Below are 18061 nucleotides of genomic sequence, written 5' to 3'. Positions count from 1 at the left end.
AGAGAGAGAGAGAGAGAGAGAGAGAGAGAGAGAGAGAGAGAGAGAGAGAGAGAGAGAGAGAGAGAGAGAGAGAGAGATTTCTCCTACACTATTCTTCAAGAGAGCTACCACCTTTGTCCACTGGTGTTCAGGGGTTGTTATAGGAGATGGTAAAAATTTAGACAAAATTTTAAAAGCTGGTTTTACATCTGGCAATTATACCACTAGTTTATTGGATCAAATGCAAAACTCATGTGCATGCAGCTAATGCTGGGTATTGCATTGGGTAATGTATTTTCTCCATTTTATTCACCTTTAAAAGTACATATCTGGGCATGTCACTTTTAAATAAGCTCAGTGGGCTTTATAAACATTACTGCACCACTGTACCAAGCTGCCAAATGAGTATTTTGACAATTTAACTACAATACATCTGGTCATGAATCTAAAAGAACTTTTAAACATACACACACACACATACACACGCACAAACATACACACCCCATGGGTATATTCCTTTATTGGCATGGACCAGGTAGAAGCATTTGGAGGAAGGACTGGTTTGATTATCAACATTTGTTTCCCTGCATTTTTCCTTGTGTATAGTACCAAGGAGTGCATTAAAATTCACAGCCTTGCACTAGGGTATATTGCTGTAACCCAAGATAACAAAGCTTCATCTATAAAGAAGGCCAGAAGGTCCTTATTAGAGAATCATTCCTGAACTGCCTACAAAGAAAAACTACTATTGGTTCTGAAGAAGCTGTAGGCTTAGACATTGACTGGTGGAAAGAGAACTCTTTGTTACCAAGGGCTTAGCTGTTGGAGTGATCTCCTTCACTAGGAGAAATGGATATGCCAGAATCAATGTCAAATAAAATGTTGGTTTGTTTGTTTTTTTTTATGAACCAGTTGTTAGGAATGCATTATATATTTTTAAAGTGTTTTGATGCAAACCCTTACAAAGCTGTTTTATGCCCTCTGACGTTTAACATTGAAGAATTGGCTCTTTCCTAGATTGTAGAATATTCATTGTTTTCATTCTTCACATTTCTTTTTAGTAGAGAGAATGGCTGGGCTGATGGTTGCTTTGACTTAAGGAAATGATGCCTTGGCCCACCACAGATGGGCACCTAAGGACCACCAGTGACCATTTCATAGAACTATCCTCATAGATGAGAGAGACTTTAATGATCATTAAAGTGACTACCACTGTCGGTGTGAATCTTCTCTACATTGGTTTTTAGACTGGCTCATTGCTTTGGCCAGGCACTTTCTCAAATAAAAGCTAAAATTCCATGATGGGCTTTTGTATTTCTCTTTCTTCTATCTGTATAGAAGTCTCTAATCCTTTGATGTATCAAAAAGACCTAGAAAAGTGGATGAAAATTTTTAGAAAGTTAAATCGTTAAAGATTTAGACTTTGTAGAATCCCAGGAAAGTGACTGGGCCTCAGACTTCAGGGAGAACTTTGCCTTTGGTACCAGCAATGGCAGACTTTTGATAATAGACAATGAGCATAAGTTAGTCTTAATCTTTTTAGCCTCTCCCTACCTTTTTTGGGGGAGAGAGGCAGAATTGAATTATAGATAATGAAAGCTGGAAAAAAACAGATCATGTAATCAAATCATTTCAGTTAATTTCTGAGCAAACTGATGATCAGACAATCAAAGTCAGTTGGCCAAGGACATTCAGGGTTTTATTTTCAGGGCTAGAACACAGCTAAGTTATTGATTTGTGTGAATAAGGAATCCCCCAAAGTGGTCTTGTTATTTGAAATTGCATTGCATATTTCCATTGGACTGGAAACATTATTATCTATATTATCTAAATTATTATCTAATTCATATAATATTGGATGGTGTGAATTCAAATAATATGTCCATTTCACAGGATTCACTAGTCATACTAATGGAGACTGGGCTGTATTACATTACCTGGGTCTCTTTATTCTTAGGTTTTGTTCTTTCTATTACATCATGACAGTCTATCATAGAGACATGGAATAATAGATATAGAGCTGGAAGAGATGTTAGAAATGATCTCATCCAACCTCTTCATTTTCCAGATGAGGAAACTGAGGTACAGAAATGGAAGGTGACATGGTCAATGTTACATAGATAGTAATAAATAAGATTTAAACCCAGTTCTCTTGATTCCAAATCTTGTATGCTTTTCACTATGAAGAATCATACTAGTATAGACCCGATCATTAGCAAATAAAATTGCTTATAAATACTACCAGAAATGTTGAAAGATATCACTGAGGTTCAAAGTATCCAGTGTCTAGTCCTAGAGTACCTTTGATTCTCTTGGAAATGTATATTGGATACATACATATCTAGGATTCATTCTACAGGTTCTACAAAGTGGAAAAGTATGGGGAGGCTAGCCTTGGAATCCACATGCCTCAATAAGGCAGATGTATCCAAATGACTCCACATATTCAAATGTGCTATGGGGGAATCCCAGAGAGGGTGAAGTGGTACATTTGAATCCAAAAAGACTTTGACCAACTAGAATAGTTGGATGAATCTAAAAAGATGAGATTTCACAGGGATAACTATAAATCCTTACACTAATGTTTGAAAAAAAATAATGCCAACTGGACAAATACAAAATGGTGTTGTTAGACATAAATTAGATAGCATGTGGGCTTTTGTTTTTGAAGGAGATTTCATGTTTAATACATTCAGTAGTGTGATGTGGCAGCCAGAGAGCTACCAGGGCCTTGGTCCATTATAAAGAGATTCCAATAACAAGGAGGGAAGAGTCCCACTTTGATAGTTCCACCCTGGTCTTATTTCTGGGGTATTGCGTTCACCTCTAGGAACCGAAGTTTTGGAAGGATGTCATTAATCTGGAAAGTATCTAGTGGTGGGCAAACAGGTGAGGGAAGGTGTTTGAATTCATACCACGTGAGAATAGGGTTAACAAACTATGAATGCCTTGCCTGGTGAGGAGGTTTGATGGATGTATGATAGCTATCTTCAAGTATTTGAAGGCCTGACCTATGGCTTGTTCTTCTTGGCCTCATAGGAAAAATCAGACATAGTGGATGCTTGAAAAGAGGCAAATTTGAGACTTATAATGAAGCAATGATAACAAAACCCTATCACAAAGAGGAAGTGGTTATGCTGGGAGACAGTAGAGTTTCTGTCATCAGAAGACTTCACGCACAGGCTGAAAGATCACTCATCTAATATATTATAGCAGGAATTCATTTTTTGAGCATGGATTAGATTATAGGGTTACTGAGTTCCTTTGTGACTCTAAAATTCAGTGATTCTGGACCAGGTGATACTCCACAGTGGGTTCAAGAATTACTTCCCTGTGTATTTATCGTCACCACTCCAGTTTAGTGTTTTGAATTGTGAGCTACCTAAGTTCAAAGGATATCATCTGGAATGGCTAGCCAGAATGACTCTTGAATGGCAAATCAGTGGAAGATGAAACTTGTAGAAGAAAGAATTGTAGAAGCATGGGTCAGGGCCATTCATAATCTGACAGCAGTGGATGGAACTAGTGTCAAGTTTTGTAGGATGATTTGAGGTCTCGAAATTTGGATCATCACTGATAATGGTGAAAAAGGACAATGGGCAAAATATAAATTGGGAATATCATTTTAATAATGCTTTAAAAATATCTGGTTACATAGATAAAGTACTCCCTCTCATTGTCATAGATCACCAGAATTTATGTTGTAGTAGACAGCACTTCACCAACTGTAGAAAGATAAGATTAGGTGGTAGTTCACGGGAAAAAAGATTTCAAGGCCAATATACATCAGGGATGTGCTAAGAATCCTGAGACCTTAAAAACCACTGAAATCTAAGGCTTTATTAAGCAAAAATATAAATAATAACTAAATAAGTATAAATTACAATTATATCAATTGATAATAATAATAATAGATAAGTAGAAATATAAGAATAAGTAAAAATAAGCATTAATAAAGGCAAAAATGGAAATAAAAATCCATCAACAGGTGATAATTTTTTTTCTTAACCAGCCTCTCTAAAGATAACTAGATTGGTTCTCAGAAAGAAGACATACAAATTATTGCCATGCCTCTATTTGAAGCTTTTACTGCTTGATCTGGCCTACCATAGTTTGAAGTATTTAGTCACAGACTTTTGAACAATCTAAGGTCTTCTCAATTCCCTGATTAGTCTTAAGAGGGAGAAATTTAAGTGAGCTATTTTTAATCAGGTTAGTTACCAACATTTTTTTTAAATTTCCCTTTCAATTTGATGACATTATATGGTATGAACCTTTGTTCATAGACATCTTTTTTTTTTTAAAGCAATCGGGGTTAAGTAACTTGCTCATGGTTACACGGCCAGTTATTCCTGGGTGTGGTGCTGAGTATCTGAGCCCGGATTCGATCCCCAGGTCCTCCCGAACTGGAGCTGGTGCTCTTACTCTCTGAGCCACCTGGCCGTCCCTGTTCATAGACATCTGAGGGTTACCTCCACAGGAGAACATGGGCATACTCACTAGAAACTTACTGAGAAGACACAGGAAATTACTGATGAGTAATTGACTGGGACACAGAGGGATTGATTCTTGTTGGAGGAGATGCTCCTTTCTATGGTGAGCTGTGAGACCACCTTAAAATACTTTCAGAATGCTAGTTACACTTTTTAGACTTCTTTTTCACCTTACCCAGTTCAAAATCAGAAGAGTATATAACAGGATGAACTTTACTTAGCTCAAGATATCTGAGCATTTAAAACACTAAGAAATTTCCTGCCTATAGAGGGAGAGTACCATTCTAAAAAAGGACTCCAAGTTTGAGAATATCCTAGTGGAAGAGTTTGGGGATTTGGTTTTCTAGAAAGAGAAAGGGATTTACTGATTTAGCATGCATGCTATTTGGAGAAAGAAAATCATTCACATAGTTCTTGAGTAACATCTTATTTGGAATGCAAAGTCAGTGAATTATTCAAAAGTACAGGGGACTGCTTACTTAATAGCCCCAAAGTATGTTCACTTCCTGAAGAAAACCTAACTACGTTGTTCAGTTGTTTTTTTCAGTGGTATGCCACTCTTTGTGACCTCGTTTGGTGTTTTCCTGGCAGAGATACTGGAGTTGTTTGTCATTTCTATCTCCAAATCATTTTACAGACAAGGAAACTGAGGCAAACAGGGTTAAGTGGCTTATCCAAGGTGACCCAGCTAATAAATGTCTGATGCCAAATTTTAACTCAGGAGGATGAGTCTTTCTGAGTCTGAGCCAAGAATTGCATCCACTGTGCCATCTTTTTGCCCAAATTATAGGGTATCTCTATGAGTCTGGCATTATATAATCCCACTTATCCGCTTCACATGCAAATAAAGACATCACCTTCATGATGCTGTTGGTCATCTTTGAGAAAAAAAGGGCAAACCACACCAAGAACAGGACCTGTGAGCACTGGTAGAAGACTACTCTCGTAGCTCTTCTCAGCAAGGTGCCCATGTTCTCCTGGGGAGGTGACCCTCAGATGTCTCTGAACAAAGGTTAATATGTATAATGTCATCAAATTGAAAGGGAAATGACAAAACATTATTCACAACTAATTTGATTAAAACTAACTCATTTAAATTTCTTCTTAGTAAGGAACACCTTGCCATGACCAGAAAGTCAATGGCATACCAGATGACAAAACCAACTTCAGTCTTTTTGATGGGAGAATATGGGATTTACTTAAGGTATTAAGATGTGATGAATATAATGCTGGCCAAGGAAGCAGGAAGATTCATGCTGACTATATGACATAATAATTCACTCAAACTCTCCATGACCCAGCCAATTCTTTGAGACTATAAGATGCAAAAGAATTACTGATTGGTATTGACCAAAACAATTTTGTTTCCAGGAGATTCCTGTGCCAATAAGAACACAGGTTTAAAAAAAAAGCCTTTTTGTAGCTCTTTATGAGACTCTGTGAATTCTTTTCACCTCCTCCATTTTCTCTGGGGTAAAATGAAACCTGTGTAAATTATTTGCAATGCTACCTTCTGTAGGGAGGCTGGACTAGATGGTAGTTCACAGGAAAAAGACTTCAACGTCAATATAAATTAGGAATGTGCTAAGAAGTCTTAGACCCTAAAAATGACTGTGATCTAAGTCTTTATTCATAGGATAGTATTGTGAATGAGACAAGTGATGGGACCACCTTGCTCTGGTTGAACCACTTCAGGAGTAGCTTGGGCATTTCTGGCCACATTTTAGAATAGGATGACTGAAGTGATGGGAAGACTAAAACCCTTTATTTGAAGATCATTTAAAGGCAGAGTGTTTAACTCAAAAAAGCCTTCAGTGTGTTTTGGAGTAGGGGGGGAGAAGGGAAAATTCAAAAAACTTCAGTGTTCTGCTTAAATATTAACTCTCATTTTCTCAGTATCAGATCCTTGCCAGGTACTCAAGGTCTTCCTAAACAGTCATCAGGGATGACCCACTCTGGACTTTTGATTCATTAAACAACAGCAACAACAATTCCCAGGGGAGACCATACATCTATAACTCTGTTAAATCTAGCAATTCCTTGGCCACATATATTGTCTTTAAAACTACCAACTGTCCAATTAATTTGTATCAAATATGCCCAAAATCAACTTTCTGGCACAATCAGCCACTAACTATCCTGAAATCAATTTAATGGAAAACTGTAGACCATAGTAAATTCTCATCTCAAACCAATAGAAGCACAGAATTAACAAGATAAGTTTAAAATAGCTATATTATGTAGCTTTGTTTATGCAAGAGAAATATGAGTGAGGGGAGCAAGAGAAGATGTAGATTCTTGTTTGTGCTTGCCTCCAGTTAACTCTAAGATAAACCAGAAGGTAACAGGTCTGACAGCCCTTTTGTCCTTGGGACCCCTTTTCCACTGGAAAATCAAAGCTAGGTTTACATTACTGCTACAGTGGTTCAAAGTTTTCTCAGTTTCTTAAAGGGATTGTTTCTGGTTTAGCTAAAGATGCTCACACAGTTTTCTCCCAAAGGTCAATTAAACCGCTGCCTTCACCATTGGGTGACAAATCTGAACTCTAACCATAAGATTGGCCTGGTAGAATGGCTACCGGTTTGGAGCAGATGATATTAACCTGAGTGGGTTTTTTAATCTAGCAGAATTAAGTGCTTCCCAAGTCAGCCTCCAAAAGGAATTTCAAAAATGCAAATGAGCCCTTGTGAAAATCCTTGTGAAGTGACCACTTGGTAGTCTGAACAAACAGCCCTATGATTTGAAGCCAATATCCTGGATACACGTCAAATTAACCAGGTAATTGCTGTAGTCAGAGTTTCTCCTAAATAGAAAATTGCTATTTGCTCTTTCCCAAGTTCCTTCTGTGTTTAATTGGCCTCCTGTAATGAGGTTGGCTTGGTAGTTCTTTCATTAAAAATCCCAATATAGTGATTACCTTTTCTTTTTTTCCTAAAGTAGTGGGATCTGAAGCTGTTCAGTCAGCTACCACAGCAGTTGGTTCAACATCACAAAGTAACCAGATGAGGAAAAACAGCCTCTCCAGGCTGTTAATTTTTCACATATAGTAAACCAGAGATTTTTCAAAGGATAAAGGAAACTGTTCTATCTGCCCTCCAGTAGGGCCATGAGCTTTTAAAGTCAAAGGCCTGATGATGTTAACTATTTTTCAAGTCACTTAACTTCTATGTTTCTGAGTTTTCTATACCACAAGAGCAATGCTTTATAGCTGAAAGTCCCTGCCCTCAAGGAGCTTACATTCTTAGACATAGACATTCATCCATGTAAAAAGGAGAACTGAGAAAAATGTTCTAGCCATTTGGCAACTAAATGCACTGACACTTGTTGCTATGGATTTGAATGTCTCTTAAAAGAACCCACCAATAATATGCCAATGTCAGCTGTGATGCAGATCATGAAGATGACTTCATCACCTCACTTACTAAAATAATACATCAGAAGATCTTGCTCTGATTCTAAATTCTGCAGTTGATAGCTCCATGACTTTACGAAAATCATATAATTTCTTTGAGAATCAATTTCTTCAGAAGATTATTCACTTTAATGATCCATCATGCCATGGTTTCTTGAAATCTATATCAAGGAAATTTAGACCTTGGCAGGTTCTATCAAACTTAAACTTGTAGGACTTGCCCAATGATGGAAATGTCTATCATCCAAGGACTATCCCAGCTAAATTCAGAGAGGCTAAGCACGAGAACATTGGTCAATGGGGGATGTTTTTGTTTGTTTGTTTGTGGCTTTAGCAACTCCTGAAGTGCCCACTATTGAGATATGGAGAAGTTGGTTTTCTCTTCTGTGAAGATAATGCCTTTATAATTGAAATAATTTATCTTTCAAAGTAGTAAAACCATGTTGTCATCATTACACTTATTATTTTTTATTGGGAATTTAGCGTACATGTAGGTCAGAAAGAAAACTAAAAATGTTTTCCTCCTTCTACAATAATACTATTAAAGTATTAAAAAATACAGATTAAACTATTGTATCCTTCCTGCATATGCCAGATAACCAGGAAGGATCTCTATCTGGAAAATCTACTTCATAAGATCATAGATTTCAAACTTGAAGAGAGTTTTATCAGTTTCTTTATAAAGACACTGAGACTCATAGAGATTAAGTGACTCACACCATTTCACAAGTTACTAAGTGACAGAACCAAGTCCCGTTCGCGTTGTCGGAGATCTGTTTTAAACGGAAATGGTTTATGCTTTAGAAAGGTTGAAGGTTCCTCTTTTTGTAATCAGTGTTAGAACTTGTTACTCTCAATAATTTTGATATACTCATAGATGATCGACCATAGTTAAGTATTTAAACAATAGTTACCATTTTTCAAGTCTTTTTTTTAATCATGTTCTTATTAGAGTTGCACTTTAATATGATGTTCACCTACAATGTGTATTAACAATTTTGATACGAAGTAAATATTTGATAAATGATGTATATTTCAGTGGCTTATAAAAGAAAATGAAGCAAACAAAGACACTTTATTACTCTGAGATGTACTGGAAAGTATATGAGAACATGTCAAATTTCACCTAAAATTTTGTTATTGATTGATGATGATAAAACTGAAAAGCTAAATTAATTGTACTTGAATGAATCTATTTAGTCTGGTCTTAGTTACTTTCATTTAAATGTCTAGATTACACCTCCTTAAAAGTGTATTTGGCTATAAATCAAGCTATTGCAATTTAGGGGCCATTATTAAACTGCAGGGGTTGTTGATATGTAACTTGTGTTCATTATTTTATAGAACTATCTATATCCATTTATAATTTAAGTGATATTTAGAGAATGCCTAATAACTGCACATTTCGCAAGCTATTAAAAATTTCCAGCAATGTTTTCCCCCTTGGGAAAAAAAGGGAATGGTTAAAAAGTGTGTGTGAGGGGGACATTCAGTAATGGATTGAAGAAATTACTAGAGATGGGACTTGATTTAACTGATCCTTCATTTTGTATTCTTTTTCAGATTCTTATGACAGAAAGACACAGTGAATGCATGCAGTTTCATTTGGCCTCTTAATTATATTTATCTATTATCAGAGAATCTATTTCAAATGTACGTTATAGTTCCTGTGCTGTCCTTTCCAGCAGCTACTTACATGAAGCATTGAGTAGGTGAACTTTTTCTTAGGAATTGTTGACAGGTTTCTGTTTGATGGAACTCAGAATAAAGCTTCAATGGGTGTATTCTTGTGCTGTGTTCCCCCAAGGATAGCAAAACAGCAGAAACATAAGTTTCAGGTGTTTGGTGATCCAGGAGGGGAGAGGCAGGAGAAGGAATAGTTTAGGCACATATATTTCTTATAGAAGGATTATGTAAAATGGATTTAAAAGCCACAGGGAGTTTTGTTTCAAAGGAAAGTTAAATTCATCAAATTATAGCCTAACAGCGAGTCTTACATGATCATCTAAGAACTTCATTCAAAAATGAGGAAGAAAAGCAGAGGACATTTGAAGGGCAATGTGTTCATGCTTAATTAAAATTTGCAAAGGATTATGAACATTTCTATGCAAGAACAAAACACCAGAAGCATCACGTTGTATCATTTACAATCCCTGGTTTAAGTATTATTATTATATGCAATATTTACTTTTATATGTTATGAATCTCTGATATCATTGGTTTGGGAGTTTCTTCCCCCCAGGAAGATTAGAAACCCACTATAATTTCTTTGAGAATTTATGTAACCAAAAAGCCTATCACCCTTCGCCCAACTTGAAGATGACCTATATTAACATGTCTATATTACTGATTATCACAATTTTGTTTTTAGTTTTCCCCAAATGTGGGGCTCAGAGCTGTAATTTTGCCATCAATGTGAGGAACCCCATTATGAAAATTCTATCCACTGATACAGACTAGCAAATCTTATAATATAAAAAAATAGCTTGGAGAATTGAGAGTTTTAGTGATTTACAAATATGTTCCTGAAGCCTCTATATTACAGACACAGGATTTGAACTCACATCTTCACCAATCACCACTACATATCTCTTTGTTAACTTCATTGTCATTTTCAGCTAAAACATGAAATTTACTCAGTGATTATTTAGCCTTATAGAACTCTTTTCTCAAGAATTATTTTCTACTCAAAAACAATCTTAAACTGTGCACAAAGTAGTATTTTTTAAATTCTTTTTTGTTGATATTTTTAATTTAACAAGAATTTTTTTCAGGGATGTGTTAGTAAATGTTTAACAATTGGCTCTCTGAAAATAAATGTTTGTACGATGCACTTTTATGTTTAAAATGCATTATTAACATTTTCTCCATTGTATTCTTAAGTCTGGACAATCAACAAAACAATAAATTGAGCCCCCAAGTCATGGTGGGAATATCTATACTGGATAATGATCGCAGTATGGCTATCTTTACTCTCCTCATTTGTAACCTTTTGCAAATCCAGTTCCAGTTCCAATGCCAGACATTTTCCCTAACTTCATTCCATTAATATGTTCTGTTTGTTCTTCCCATGCTTGTGGAACTTGATGTGAGGTAGAAAGATGCTAAAGTAGATACCTAGAAGCATAGATCTCTAGATGGGAACTTAGCACTCTAGCACTTCATTGTGCAGATTCAGTGTCAGGTGTAGAGGGAGGTGACATGGTATATTAGATAAAGGATTGGAATTGGAATCAGGAAGATGTGGGTTAAAATCTTATATTAGACATTTTCTAGCTGAACTTTTCCAAGATCTAGTGAGCCTGAAAAGGTGGCAATATATCTAGGACTCAATTTCTTCATCCACAAAACGGATCATTTCTAAGATCTTTCTTACTTCTAAATCTATGATCTTACACTTTGATGACCTATGACCCTAGGATGTGACTAATGTCACATAAAAGTGATTTGTCCAGGACTAAAATCCAGACCTCCTGTTCTTTCCCTACAACTCATTACCTATGGAGTTTGATCATTGACATGTCTTCTCCTCCCCAAAATGAATGATATGCTTTTAATTTTTTTCAATTAGCAAACATTTAAAATTTCAAAACTGTTCTTCTACCCCTACCCTTGGGGAAGAAAGGTGAGGGAAAAAAAATCAAAATCCTTGGAATAAATATGCATAGTCAAGCCAAATTCACACTTCTGTCACTTCCAAAAGGTATGCTTCATTTACATCCCCAGTCTATTACATCTGTCAGGTAATGTTCACTGTCTTCTGGAATGATAGTTGGTTATTGTATTAATCAGAGTTCTTTAAGGTTTTAAATTTTTTCCTAGCCTAATTGTAGAAAGAAGTTGTCTTCAGGATGCATGACCCTTCAGGATGCAAGAAAAAATGGGAGTAGGGAAAAGATTCTGACATAAAAAAATAAAACACTAACTTGTCCAGTTTTCCTTTTTAAAGGAACAAAAGTATGCATAGCTTGACTCTGAAATGAATGTGATTGGAAACAATATTTTTCTGATTTCTTTAAGTTCAGACTTGATGCAGAGAAATTCTACTTTCCCTCAAAATAATGAGCTTCCTGGTGCCTCCCCATTAATGGCACTATTTCCCCACCTTGGGTAACGGTTTGCCAATTTGCTTTAGTTTCCTTTAATATTTCAATGTAAAACAAGTGACCTTGAATGTTACTAATTCAGCTTACTTCCTAGATTGTAATCGACATTTCTGGTGGTTTCCTTGTTGCATTGTTGATATCCTGGAACAATTATAAATGGAAACGCATTCCACTAATTGCAGAGCTTTGGAGTTAAGCTGATTCGGTTAGAGGCCAGTCATTAATTTATCAAGAGAATTAAATACCCTCCTGGGGGAAGAGTCCAAACATAATTTTTTTAAAGGTTGGCAGCAAAAATTGATGAAATGCCTATCATTCAAGATGGAAATCATCATTCTTTGATTTATGCACTCTATGAGATTAAAAGAAAAATTAAAACAAGAACCTATATTGGATAAGCAGCATAGTGTGGCAGAGAGGGCTCTGATTTTGGAGTCAAGATGACCTAGGCTTAAATCCTGTCTCAGATACTAGCTGTGTGACCCTGGGCAAATGATGATCTCTCTGGGTCTCAGTTTTCTTATCTGTAAAATGAAGGGAGTTGGATAAAATGGTCCTTATGTTTCTCTCCAACTCTACAGCTATGTTCTTATGATCCCATATCACTCTAAGTAGCATGATCCATGAAGTTGTAACATTTAGACCATGTCCTTCATAGGCTAACAAAAATTTTGCCAGTCATTCTAAAACCCCAAGGGATGGTTCAAAGTATTTTGGTGTCCAAATCATCTCTCCTGACTTGTGAGAAACTACTAATTAGTGACTGTTATGATGACATAAATAGTTTGAGCATTTGTCCTTTCACCCTTTTGTTTTGAAATAATCCCAAACCACTCCAACTTGTAAGAAGGAACTTTGACCTATCACAAGGTATCTCTAGGGAAATTCCAGAATAGAACTGTTTTTATGGTCAAATAATTTGGCTTTTGTTTTTTAGCACGTACACAATAATGTCACACTAATTTTATTTTAAAATAGATTTTTTTTGTATTATGTCATCTAGACTTCCCTCTCTATTCCTCCTGCTCACTTCCCAGAGAGCCCTCCTTTATAATAAATTATTTTTATGTTTAAGAAAAAGGAAAAAAAATGTAGTCAAACCAATCAATACAATGAAAACATTTCTGACATAATTCTCTATACTCTTAGGCCCTTCAGTTTTACAAAAGAGTAGAAGAATGAGTTTTCTCATATATCTTATTTGGGGCAAAACTTATTCTTTGTAATTTTGTGGTATTCTTTTTGATCTGTTGTCTTATTCTAGCCATTTGCATCATTGTAGTAATTGTTTATACTATCTGCTTGGCTATGTTTATTTATCGTCCTATCATTTCATCTATCTTTTCACATTTTTTTTTTCTGTATTCATCAGGTTCCCTATTTCTTGCAGCAGGACTCAATGAAGACAAAGGATAGGGTTGGGGGCTGCAAGGTAGAGGGAAAGAATAAAAGCTAAAAGATTATGATCAGAGGAAGGAATTTCAGATTGGAATGATGATGAGTCCAAGAGTAAGATTTCTCCATGCGGTTAAGGTAGAGAGGAGAAGGTTATCAGAGCTAAATAGAGTTTGAGAGATTATCACCATGTAAGTTTAAATCCCCTAATAGGAGGGCATGAGTTAAGGTAGAAAGAAAGATACTGCATAAGGCATTGAAAGTATTAACAAGGGGCAGTTAGGTAGTGCACTGGATGAAGTACCAACATTGGAATAAAGAGAACATGAGTTCAATTTTGACCTCAGACACTTACTACCCCTGTGACTCTGGACAAGTCACAACCCCAATTGCCTCAAAGAATGTATTGATCAAGGGACGAGAGCATCTTGGGGGCAAGTAGATAATAGCTACCAGATTTTTGAATAGGTGGTAAAATTTGGATTGAATGGACCTCAAAGGAGTAAGAGTTACTAAGTGATTGTTTTAGAGGGAGGGTCTGGAAGGAGCAATGGAAAGCAAGAAGTATAGCGACTGTCCACCATGACTACTAAAGGTGGGGAGTATGTTAGAATGCAATGTTATCATCAGGGAGCCACTTCTCAACCAGTGCCAGAAGATGGGATAAGAGAGGAGTGGGAAAGCAAAAGATTTGAGATGTGATCAAGTTTGTTAACTAAAGAACACACATTTTCTAGAGCAGAGAGGAAGGTATAGATTGATCTGGAGTGAGAATTTTTTTGGGGGGTGGGAGCTAGGGTTGAGGAAGACAGGAGTAAGGCAGTGTGAGTTGTAGTGGACATGAAAAGGGAGCCACACAACATTGGTAAGGGGTTCAGAGTCATTGGCATGGGGAAATTATGACAGGATGGGTGTATGCTAATCATTAAAGAATGAGTCCAGGCAGGATATCAGTGTCTAGCAAGAGGTTACTTGAAGGACAGGTAATTAAACTGTTCAAGGAACTACTCTTCAGGTCCAGTCTCTCAGCAGTCATAAGGTCAAATTGTATGAGGCCCAGAAGACCAAAACTCAGAACCGCCAGGAGCAAGCAAAATCACGGTTTGGGGAAATCCAGACAACAGAAGAAACTGGCAATTTGAGGTTGGTCTGACCAAAGGAAAGCTAACAGAGCAGTGGAGAAGACTCAGGTGGAAGGAGGGACAGGCTACAAGGAGATAACCTGGATGGAGGCTGACACAAGACTCCTGAGGGAATTTCTGTAACAAAGGAGCCACAACTCAATGGGCTTATGTATTCTTTTTTTGCTACCACACTCATGCTTACACACATACAAATATATACACATACATATATGAATAATAATATAATAAATATATAATATATAAAATTCTATATAATTTGTAGTTTATATGTAGTATAATTACATAATCCACAATATATAATGTCATATATGCATATACATACACACATACATACGTGTATCTATATCTATATTACAAAGAAAGACAAAGATAAAGAGAGATGGAAGGAGGGAGAGACAAGGACATTGCTAAAATGTTTATTTACATTGCTGCCATGGTAATTCTAAGTGAGAAGAGCCAGAATCAGAGAATTTGAAAGTTGGAAGGGACCTAGTGACCACTGAGTCTGACTTGCACATAAAAGAAATTCCCTTTGTAACATAACCCTGAAGGTATGAAACTCAAAAGGAAAGAGTTTCCATGTCTACATGAGGTAGTCCATTCCACTTTTAGACAGAACTCATTGTTAGGAAGTTAGCTCAGGCATGAAACCTAAATTTACATCATAGCAACTTCTACCCCATTCATCAGTCCTCCTAGTTCTGCCTTGTGTCTCCTATCAGAAAAATCAGAATTCTCCTGCCCATGAGATCCCTTCAAATGTTTGAATGTTCCTACTGCATAGTCTCTTTATGTAAATATCCACAGTTTGATCAATGGACCCCCACATGGCTTTGACACAAAGCCCCTGACCATACTCATTGTCCTCCTCTGAAGATATTTCAATGTCCTGAACGGAACACAATGCACTTGGCAATTATTTCCCTATTCCTGAAAGACAGGCCTCTCAATGCAGCTTAACATCAGATTAGTTTTTTTGGATGTCATGTCATTTATGTTGAAACTGCCGTCCACTAAGACAGCAATGTCAAATTCAAATATAAACAGGGGCCATTCATCTACATAGAAGGATCCCTGTCAGTTGCATTTTGACTCAATTTTAAAATATATTGTTATCTATGTTGCATTATACATTATTATTTCTCTTGTTAAATATTTCCCAATTGCATCTCAATCTATGTCAAGACTCCAGAGTGTTGAAGGCTGCAGATCTTCTTCAGAACAACTGTTGTCTAGCCGTTGTTGCCCTATCTAATCTCTGTGAAGTTGATTATTTGCAGCTAAGTGTAAGACCATGTACATTTATCTTTTTTTAATTTCATCTTGATCTAAGTAGCTGGATGGTCTATCCAGTCATGATCTATTTGGAATATAACCGCCATCCAGTATGCTAGCCATTTCTTCTGGTTTTGTTTTTGTCATCTGCAAATTTAATAGTGATAATAATAGCTAACATTTATATGGCACTTACTCTGTGCCAAGAACTATACTAAACACGTAGCGCTATATAAAGAAATAAATAGTATGTAAATACATATATCATATAATAATATATACATTGTGCTATATAAATAAATATACAAGCACAGTTATCTTGTTTGATCCTCACAACCTTTTACAGATAGGATGGTTACTGAGGCAAACAGAAGTTAAGTGATTTGACCATGGTCACATAGCTAGCAAATATCTGAGACCAGATTTGAACTCATGTCTTCCTGACTTTAGACCTGGTCCTCTATTCACTGCACCACCTACCTCCTTCAAATTTAATTGTTATTCAATCTCTGCCTTTCTATAAAACATTGATATAAATGTTAAGCAGCATAGTGCCGAGAACAGAACTGTTCTGTGCTGCTACAGTGGAGACTTCTAGCCATGTTGACACTGAGTCATTAATAACCACTCGTTAACTCCAGCCACCCTAGTCTAGATCTATTAAACAATACTATTGTCTACTTCAAATCTCTCCATCAGGATAACATGAGATAGTTTATCAAAATCTTTTCTAAAATCTAGGTAAACTGTATCTGTAGTCCTCATGTCATCTACTAACATAGTAATCCATTTTGATTTACAGTAGCAGATGTGTTCCAGCTGATGAATGACTCATCCTCAGTAGGTGTCATGGATTAAGGAAGGTTCTTCCTTGGGGAACAGAGGGGAAAATCTTAAGATACTGGAGCAAAATGGAGGGAATGTTTGAATCTTTGCCAAGCCCTTGTTGGGATTTCTTTGGATTACTTTCCATTCTCTTCAAGGTCAAGAGAAAAACATTCAATTGACATGGGAGCTGTGCCAAATTTATCCAGTCTTCACCAAGGTTAGTGCTTCTTGGGCTCTTTTCAGCATGTCAATTTCTCCTTGAGATTTCGCTTAAAAAAGAAAAAAAAAGAATGTGGCATAATGAGGTAAATTAATGCACTGCAGATGTATTCTTAAATGTGTCTCTGTGATATACATAGTATTTTAGTTTTTATTCACTTAGCAAAGCATTTATCCTATTATCATATAATCACTTCCAGCCTAAATAAAGAGTTTAAGGATTAATGTGCAATAAATCCTACCTTTTAGCAGCTTTATTACTGTATCAGTTATTAATTTAAATTTGTGTCATTTATAGTTAACAAGAAAGATAGTGAAAAGATTTGTTTGTATTAGATTATATTGAATATCCTGTATATTAGGGTATTTAACATCACATGAGCAAGCCGTGGTTCTATTATTACAGCACTAGAAATTCTTATGGTACTTTTAATCCTGAAGCATCCAACAGGGCTTTAAAAACTATAAATACAAGGGAATCACTTAATTTGAAAGTGGAAATGTGGTCTAGCAGATAGGCCCCTAAGTCATGGAAGCTATAGAAGTCCTGTTAGGCAAGGCTTAGTCTCCTCCATTGTGCTATCCCTTAGTCCCTGGCATATCCAGAAGTGTGCTGAAGATAAATCAGATTTTATCTAGCAAGTACTTTGAGCTCAGTTGAAGGAATACTGTAAATGTATACCAAGTAGACTTGATTTGTTTTTCCTTTTGTTTCAGGAAACCTATTTCTTAGGGTCAGATTAGAGAAGAGTCTTTTCTAGACTTTTTCTAGGGTTGCCTCTGCCTATGGAGGAAAAAAAAATAGAGCAAGTTGGCCTATCACAGGACTCCCAACATTTTATGGATAATTTATTGAGAACTTATTACATGCAAAACATTGTTACATCCTGAGGGGAAAATGCTAGGCTACATTTTTTTTAAAGAAGCAGCTTAGAATGTAGTGGGAGTAATAAGATACACACATTTATAACTAATTCAGGGGTAAATACATAAGTGTATTTATGTATTTATCCTGAGAGGAGGAAGAGGTCACTACTGCTTGTGGGAATTCGAGAAGGTTTCACAGAATAAGTGGCATTTAATTTGGACGTTGAAGAATGACACTGTAATCTGAGGAGGAAGTGAAACTGTTTTACTCTTACCTAGTTCTCCTTTTTGCACATGTAGCAGCAAGCACCCCAGTGTCCCCAAGGTGCCTGCTCACACAGG

Source organism: Petaurus breviceps, unplaced genomic scaffold (genome assembly GCF_028583685.1).
Source record: "Petaurus breviceps papuanus isolate PSGF00001 unplaced genomic scaffold, PetGlider_PUasm1.0 688, whole genome shotgun sequence".
NCBI lineage: Eukaryota > Metazoa > Chordata > Mammalia > Diprotodontia > Petauridae > Petaurus > Petaurus breviceps.
Note: the sequence above shows the minus strand (reverse complement) of the source record.